Consider the following 10,065-nt stretch of genomic DNA (forward strand, 5'->3'; position numbering starts at 1 on the left):
AACTTTGTGAACTCTGCACTGCAGTGTGTAATATGTGAACTCAATCTACATTTAGTATTAATTGGCCATCAAGAGAGCAGCATCATTTGTGGGGACTGGATGTTTTTGTTTCCTCTTTATGAACTTTCTTTCTATTTTTTTTACACACAACATCCACCCACACAGACTGGGTATGTTTTGATAGCTTCTTCAAAAGCTGATCTGAGCTGAACATGAGCTGGTTCTTCAGAACAAATCCACATTCTTCTTTTATACTATCATTATCATCTGAGTGCAGAGGATTTTTGAGATCATATGAGGACATAAATTAAACGCAGTATTATTTGACTGATTCTTAAACACATATTCAACTGAATAGTTCAGCATTTTGGGAAATACATGCATTTGGTCTTTTGTTTTATGATAAGATACTAATGTTTGTATGCTTAATATGAAGCTGCACTAGCTTAGCATAAAGACTGGAAACATGGGGAAACAGCTCTTGGCTCTGTCCAATGGTAATGAACTCTTTAAAGCAAACACCTCTAAATCTCGCTAATTTCCATGTTATATCCTTTTTTAATCTGTACAAAACTTTAAGTTTAAGAAAAAAAGTAAAGAGCCAGGCTGGCTGTTTAACCCTGTATCCTGTCTTTATTCTAAGCTAAGCTGACTAGCTCCTAGCTAACTCTCAGCAAGAAAGTGAATAAGCACATTTCCCAACTATTCCTTTAACATTTGAGCTAACTGGATGTGTACAGAGGTTCTCAGTAATCAAGTAGCAAATGTCATCTTTTGATTTTACCATTTTTTCCACACACAAAACTCTGTGGCTTTCATTTTATTGCTTAGCTTGTGTTGATGCTGCGAGCCCAATACAAATGTTACACCACCATTTTTAAAGAGATAGTGTTTAAGGGATCAACACTTTTATTTGCAGAGAAATATGTTAGCACGCATTTATAACCAATGAAAAGTACATCTGACAGAAGGCTTACATAGAATTTAAAATCAATAAAAAATGGATGGAAGATTTAAAATGTAATGTCTGGGAGCACAATGACACAGAAAGTAAACATCATGGACACCACTGACAAATATAAATGCAGTAGTTATAGTCCTAACCCACATCAAGTCTTGTGAAAAAGGAAACCACCAGGTGCATCTGTTATGTTTATGTGGAAAAACATGGCGTGAAAATTCTGGTAATTTTAAGTAGGCTACAAGTGTTAATTAGAACTGACAGGAAACCACATCTTTACATATCATCCACTCGTTCAGTTGTTTTTCTTCTGCTGGCTGCTCCTGCAAACTGAAGATGCATACTGTTAGGCCATCATTTACTCTGAATCCTTTAATAATTAAGTGTTATGTTGGTTAATGACAGCAGTACTATCAATGCAGTAGGTCAAAGATATAGCCAAAGTACAAGATCCTTTCTGACCTTGATGTGTGGAAAAATCAAGGGTCCCCTGAGTTAAAGCTGACTGATGTTACAACATTAAAGGTGTATTAACTTTCCACATGCTTTTCCCTCTGGGACATGTTTTAACCCCAGTCTGGACACTACAAGCCTGACTTGTGCACAGTTTCTTGGTGCATTTGGTGAGAATATGTTGGTCTGAAACAATGGCAATAACATGTTTAGTTTACAGCTACTCAAGACACTTCTCAGCTGAAGCCTGTTAAAAACCTTCACATCTTGGCACGCTTCACCGAGTCATGTAACAACCTCCACTGATTGCATTTGCAGCTGGTTGGCTTTAACAAGTGCATTTTCCCATTTGAATAGACAACATATGTGGAGGCTCTTTGTTTGCAAAGATTTTTCTTTATACTGTAGCTTTCAATAATACTTTTTATTTGTCTAAGGGCCTGGCATTTGGTCCTGAGGTTCCTAATATATTACTCAGTCTCAAATAACACTTCAGGAGATATATTCCAATATCATCATCATCAAGTGTAGTTATCAACATTGCTTTTTAAAGAACTGTGATCTTTTCAGTCAACATTAAGCCCCAGGTTTTCTTTGACCTTCTTGAACAAAGTCTTTCTCTCACCCTCCTACTTTATGAAGCACATCACGTTCAGGCTATTTTAACTAATAATCTTTTTACAAAGACAGAATAAGGGAGAGCCATTGTGGTGGATGTGGTGTGATTATGTGATGGAGCCAGCTGTGTGGCTGTTTGGCTTTAATTAGAGTATTAGCGGGATGCCGAGCGGTGCTTTTCATCAAAGGACCAAAGGAGGGAGAAATTTCACAATGAGATCCCCTGCAGAGCTAGTTTATCACTGATGTTGATAAGACTAATCTCCTCTATGAATGTTGAGATATAATATTCAATGAAAATCGCATAATAATTAACATGTTGCTTTTGAATATATTAGAAGACATTATTAAGCTGCAAAGATAAATGGTTATTTTTCTGTTTATGGTTAAGGGTATGGGGTCTGATGATTCTTGGTTCACCAAAGTTCAACATGACCCTTGTTTCTGCTTTAGCAAAATATTCATTATTATTACTACTACTACAGTTTTTCAATCAATGGGTTTAGCAACTTCTGACATGTTGATCACTTCCTGAAATTTCTGTTTTGGTTGCATCTGATCTTAATCATCCAAATCTCTTTAAACAAATTCTGCACATAATCGCTGGAACGGGACAAGATTTTGGTATCGGAAGTATTTTGGTTTGCGTTTGTAGTCAGTTTGCAGTCCGAGTATTATTGACCAATCACGTTTGAGTGTGCTTAGGTTGCATGCAGGTAAACAGTCCGTGTGGAGAGCAAAAGAGAAAAGCTCGGAACCCATCGATTATTGTCTGACAACGATTTAGCTTTTTATTAGCTTTTTTAAAAATGTGTCTACAAACACCTACAAAAAGTATCGACTTGGACAGTGAATAATGCAAGGAAGACAAAGTTTTGAAACCCAAGCCCCAGGAAGAACTGCAGACTTTGATGCCAATTTGACATAGTGGCCAAACAGTGGAATTGCAACTACTGAGTCCATGTGGCCCAAAAAGTTGAAATGTTTTGGCTTCATGTGCCACTGAGCAACTTTCAAAGGAATGAACGGGTCCCCGTCTTCAACGCTGTATCCAGTTCTCTTTAAACATCCATAAATATTGTCTGTTGCTTGCAGAGGCTAAATCGTCATCAAGCTAGCGGTAGGTGATGGGTTCTGAGATCATCCGATCATACTGACCTGTAACACTCTGAATAATAAATCACTTTGGTCATCACTTACATTTATTACATGTATTACACTTACACCCACGTGGACTTTTCCCTACAACAGTAAATAGTCATGTTAGGTTGTGGGTGTGAAATGTCTTTTGAAATTGTAAGTGACTCAGTGTGCATACACAGAGACATTTCCTTAAACTTCCAAAACCACTGAGCAAGAAGCGGTTACTACTAGTATTCTTCCATGTATTTAAACGTCTTCGGGCGCCTTGGTAGCTCACCTGGTAGAGCAGGCGCCCACATATAGAGGTGTACTCCTTGACGCAGGTGCCGTGGGTTTGACTCGGACCTGCCGCCCTTTGCTGCATGTCATTCCCCCTCTCTCTCCCCTTTCATGTTTGTAGCTGTCCTATATAAATAAAGGCCTAAAATGCTCAAAAAACGTGTTCTAGCATCATGTGCATACTGTCATCAACTACTAAATATTGAGCTTTTTCCTCATAATCATCTCAAACTCTAAAGTCCTCTCTGATAACTACCTTTTCTACATGTTTTATGTCAAGCTCTACATGCCAAAATATTACAGCCTATACTTTAACAAAATGCTTTTCTATTGACTGTTGACATATAGACCTTCTAGGAGAGCATCACACATTACCTTGAAGTCAGACTTGACCATTTTATGTAAGAAGGAAAGGGTGAGAGTGCTCTGTAAAGTGACCCAGAGGCTGCAATGGCTGGATGTTTGACAAATGGTTGTGATAACAAGACAAATTAATTCAGAAATTACCTTTAACCGAAAAGCATTTAAAATTGGTCTACACTTTTCACTGTCTAATGGAATATGGGGATTCACATCTTTGTAAAAAAAAATTCTGTACTGTTTTGAAAAAGTACAATGTTAAAACCTTAATTTAATGCTTTCTTGTTACATTATTTCTATATAATAATTTCCCATTCCACAAAGGGCAGCTGGTTAAAAGAGCAAGAGGGTAAAACCAAAAAAAGAACTTTAGATGTAACTTTTCCGTCTCTCTTAAGCCCGTCTTTCAGCACCTTCATTGCCCTCGTACCCCCAAAGGCCTGTAGCTATAATTATCTATCTAGTGCGCTGTGAATGGGGAGCAGCCTAGGTTTCCATATTAATTACCTTTGCGTGAACTTCACTGCTGGTGTTACTGCATGAATAAAGCTGTCAGACACATTACACCTGACAGGGAGAGGGGAGGCTAACACTGAGGAGCTGGATTTATCTCAGAGGGTTAGACCAACCTTGGGAGATTATAGGTGCTAAATGATGAGGAACAGAGTCTGATGACGGACAAGTTTTTCTTCTTCCACACGATACATTGTCACATAGAAAACATAGGGATAGTTGATTTAATGACTAATTAATTAATAATTTCAGCTCTTTGCTCTGGATCCCTTCTATTTTTGATAACGCACTTTAAAAAATTAGCAATTAACATTGGCCTTTGCAGCAAGAGCTTTTGCTGGCCTATTTTTGATATGATATTTTCTCTTATGTTGTTACAAAGGTCATTTCTAAACAACATATTCTGATATATAGGGCCATAAAGCATGTCTCTCATGTCCCCCTATTCATTTGTCCTGGTCTCTTGTTCTGAAAGAAATTCCCCCAGGGATAGTCCAAAGAATCTTCTTCAGCTTAATCAATTTTAAGGGACTTCAGTGAGGAATTCCTTTATTAGTTTGTCACAAGTAATCAGTACATAAATCAGGGCTGAATACCTACTCTGGCTGTAGAAAGATAACAAACCATAAAAAGCCCATTATTATATTAAAATAACATTTTGGATTTTTGGAAATTAAGCATTATTATTCGGTGGTTTTAATGTCAAAGCATGAACGTTTATAGCTGAGGCCATGAGTCTTAAAATTGAAAATCTCCCAGCCAGCCCTCACAACATGTGAAACTCATTGCGTGAAAAAAGATGCCAAGATGCTCTTTAAAGTGGCTATGATCAATGCTTTTATAAAGTGTCATAAAATCATAAATCATAAAATGTGAAAACGTATTGTGAAAGAGGCGTAGGGGTGAACCTACAGCGAATTATCACGCAAATCGGCAGCTTTACAGAGATTTATAGCGACGGACCCACAACTTTACTGTTTTAAAAAACAGAAAAGCACTAAAACCCATTTGACCAGGGGTTTCCAACCTTTTTTGTGCAAGGGACCGGTACATTCATAAAAGAAATTCCAGGGACCAGTTGTCAATTTTAATGCCTCAATTTTAAGATGCATCGTTTTTAAACATAGGCTGTTACTGTTTGTGCTTAATCTACAGTGGTTTTGTTAGCCTAATATGAACTAGGTGGCAATAATGCTGAATATACCAATCTATTTCAACTTTCAGACCAGTTCATAAAATGTTTTCCCTTTCTCCCATACAATACATGTTTCAAAAGCAACTCACAGCAGGTGTCAGTAATGACAAATTGTATGAAAATACCAGCCCATTTCAACTGTCAAATCTCTCCAGAACCACTAAAGACAATCACTTCAACAGCAACTCAGTGTTTTCACTCACCGACAGGTGACAACAAAGGCTAATTGTACAAATACAGGCCTACATAATAAGAGCCCATTTCAACAGTCAAACAGTTTCAGAAGAACTACAATAGCAACTCACTGATTTCAGCCAATCATTTCTAAAAGTGTAAAATTAGAGATTGAGCTTTAACCACAACAAAAAATACCAGACCAACAAGAACAAAACTATTTCAATGTGAGCATGAACTGTTTATTGATATTAGCCTACCGTATTTCTAGCTGTGCACAAGACAAGCATCTTCCTGGGCTTTGATAAAAAACATATATGCATCCAAAACAATGCACACAAATTCCAGGATATGATCAAATGAAATTAAAAAAAGGACTGCTTCACAAGTATGAATGAAAACCAACTTACAGTCTGATATCCAAATCAGCGAGACCCCAGGGATTGCTTGGCAGCCGCTGAGCATCCAACTCACGTTTCTTTCTTTCGAAAAACTCTGTGACTCTGAAGTTTTGACGGCTTCATTGTTTCATTGCATATTTCACCACAAACAACACACAATGGATTTGGCGCCAAGGAATCACCTGTTGCCGTAAATCCATGAGGCATTGTATTTACGATTGAAGCTTGACTTGATTTTCTTTTCCCGCTATTTTCTGGTTGGTAATCACCCTTTCTTATTCTGGAACAGTGCGCAATGAAACGGGCCATTGAAGTTTGCTGGCCCCTGCTCACCACTGCACCTATGCTGTACCTGCCACAGGCACCGCGCTCTGTGGTCCAGTTAGATACATACGTCCAGAACCAATAAGTCGCTAAGCGATCACAAGGCTGCCACTCAAAGAAATACATTTTGATGCAGACTATTCATTGTTTGTCTTTTTGATGAAATACCATGACTGTTATAGCACTTAACACACTTTAAAAAAGACAATTAATAGAAAAAAAACTAAAAGAAGACCATTATTCTGGGAATATTTCAAGGCCCGGTACTAACGGGTCCACGAACCATTGGGAATCGCTGCACTAGACTACCTGCTCAGCACCACACGGTAGACAGACCAAGTTAAAGACTAGCTAGTGAACATAATTGGAGCATTTAACAGCTAAAGAGACAAATATTTCCCTTAGGAGTTTTTTTTAATATACAGTATATTATAAATCAGGTTGAGGTAAAATATAAATACTGTGAAAGTATGAAAACGCTCAATCCACAGAGAAATGCACACAACCCACATTCAGAAACTGTGCCTTTAAACGAGCCGTCAGGACTTCTGTACGGTTGTGATATAATATACTACATATATACCGTAGGTGGTAAGTGTTGCTACAGTGCCGTTACAGTTATTCCCCGACTGCAATGATGGTGCAGAGAGCCGAGAGCGCAGATGCGGACAACCCAGAAACGCTGAACCAATCAAAGCAGACAATATGTTTTTTGAACATTAAAGCATGTAAACATGTTCTAGTAGAAACTCAAAATACAAGTATCAACCTGAAAATGAGCATAGTATAGGACCTTTACGTTTTAATGTCATGGTTAAGAAAATCCTGTTTTGTGTGCTTGCACACGTGACTCTTATGTTTATTTGTATGTTTGTGTGTGTGTGTCTGCGCATGGTCCTTGTGTGGCCATTATTCTCTATGTTGCTGATGGGAGTTGAAAGTTCAGCTTAAATGCGCTGTGAGAACACCTCAGGCTGTTTTCCGGGGAATTTTACAACCATCAGGGGTCACAGCTTTGTCTAATGCTCATGACACATTAGCAGGTAATTACAGACCACATATTCTGCAGCTGTATGAAACATGCCTGTGCATAAACACACAATTACAATTGCAGTTATCATATTGGCTGGGAAACTGTTCATGTGTAAGATTATTTGCCTGTGTACATTCTGATCCATAACAAAATGCACGGTAACACTTTATAATAATGGTACATGAATTATCATGAATTAAAAAGAATGAATTCATTCATGTAGTACTTTATGAACTATCAGTAATAGTCACAGATAAATAGTATTTTGTGTATGAATTAATGCAGGAACAATACGTTAATTAATGCATCAATTATGGTATTTCAATCAACATGATTTCTGATTTATTAATGATGTTCCTGTCTTATTCATAGGTAAATCTGTATTTAAAGTGACAGGCTAAAAAACTGAATTGTAGTGTTGTAATCATGATTAACTCAACGTTACTTCTTCATTACTTCATCATGTTTGTGGCCCTTTCAAATAAAGTGCTGACCTGGTCCACCTTTAACATTAATAAGATATGATTAATGGTGGCATATAAAGCAATCATCTTTGTGACCCCTCAAATAAAGTCAGCCCTTTTTTTTTTTTTTACTAATGCAAAGTAAATAATCAGTTTGGACTTCATCAAGAAATTTCAGGTGTGCAAACACTAAGAAGTTAGTAAAAAGTAAAATTCATATCAACATCCTACTTGGGTGTGCATTGTTCTCAGGCATCACAGTTTGCCTTATGTTGTAAAGCAACTTTAAAATGCATCTGCAGTATACTGTATTTCATGTAAATTTAGTGATCTCAGTATCATTTTGCCAACCCACTCATTTTATTCTTAATATGTTTAATTTTACGCCACCATTAGCTTATATCCTTGACATTCCACTTCTTCTTCTTCATTGCTCCAGTGCCGCACGACTATTTTACAGCGGCTCCGTACGGAGCGTAGTGCCGCCCCTGATGATTGTGATTGGTTTAAAGAAATTAACCAGGAGCACGTTTTTCTCCCATCCCGGAATGCTGTGTGGACTATCCAGACCCTCCTCCACTGGTCTGGCAAAGCGAGACTACGCCACCATTAATCATATCTTATTTATCAATGTTAAAGATGGACAAGGCCAGCACTTTATTTGAAGGGCCACAAACATAATGAAGTAATGAAGAAGTAATGTTTAGGTAATCATGGTTACAACACTACAATTCTTCAGAATATACGTACACTGCTGTGACTGGTCAGTTTTTTTGAAGAAGACATGATCATCATTCATAAATCAAAAATCATGATGATTGAAACACCTTAATTGATGCATTAATTAACGTATTGTTTCTGCATTAAGTCATGCGTGACATGCTATTAATCCTTGTACATTACTGATAGTTCATGAAGTACTACATTAATGAATTCATGCTTTTTCATGCATTTAGTCGTGCATGAATTCATGATAATTCATATACCATTATTATAAAGTGTTACCAAAGCATGTACACAAACACTATGTTTGGACATGTTTAAATGAAATACATTCTTGAGTGGTGCACATGTAATCTTTGGTCTTTGATATGAAAGGTAAGAAGAGAAGGGTTGTTTGATATTGTCTTCAAGTTGCACATTGAGTTCTTATCATGTTTGGCTTTGTCTACCAACCCAGCGTCGGATTACTCACTTCACCATATGACTATATTTTGTGTTTCTGTTATTTGCCTGTGTCTTCAACCTATTTCGGCATCGACTTGGCAGTGACTATAAGACAGTGTACAATGGCTAACCTGACAGTGATCAGTTCCATGGGTTCAATTTAAGATAACAATTTTATCAGCCATATTTGTCTGTGAAAAGAGTCTGAGTTATGATTTTTCTTCTCACTTCATCCACACTTGTGACAGACATATGGGGTCTTGATCAACATACTATGGATCCACGATACAGACAAATGTGAGTCAGGGGAAGTCATCACCTCAATCTTGACCCAGTCTGGCAACAACAGAATCAGAGCACTCATTGTATGTCTCCTTCCCATGGAGGAAACAACTGTCAGTATTATTCACTGTATTTTAACCTCATCTATCAACACGTGCTGCAGGGCAATAACAAACGAGGGTAGGATGACTAACAATGGCACAGAAGGCAGATTCACATCTGCGCCGTTTTCCTACCTGAACTGAAGAATAAAAGACAGCACTGTGATGAACTGATGACACAGTGCATGCTGGGATTGGCACTAACACCCTCTGTGACCCTGAACAGGATACGAAAAAATGGATGGATGGGAACTAAACTATAAAATCAAGTTGGATTCTTATACTGGAACTGACAAAAAAACGTGTGCAATTCACTATTCTACATTGTATGCTGTAACCCTTAAACCATTGGATGCCATTTACCACTTTGTTTTTCTGGATATGGCACAGAAATATGATGTCCAAAAACGCTCTGATAGGATCGATTGTTTTTCCTTTGAATTGCTGAAAAAATCTAATATATGCAGCAATTCAAAAGAACTTTAAACAGAGTACGTTACTACTGGAATCAACTGAAACACAACTTGAACTTAGAGACTCATTCCTCAGAGGTACTTTAAAGCTTTACTTGCTAACATTTTTAACAATATTTGTAAT

The sequence above is a fragment of the Sander vitreus genome, chromosome 18, assembly GCF_031162955.1.
Source record: "Sander vitreus isolate 19-12246 chromosome 18, sanVit1, whole genome shotgun sequence".
NCBI lineage: Eukaryota > Metazoa > Chordata > Actinopteri > Perciformes > Percidae > Sander > Sander vitreus.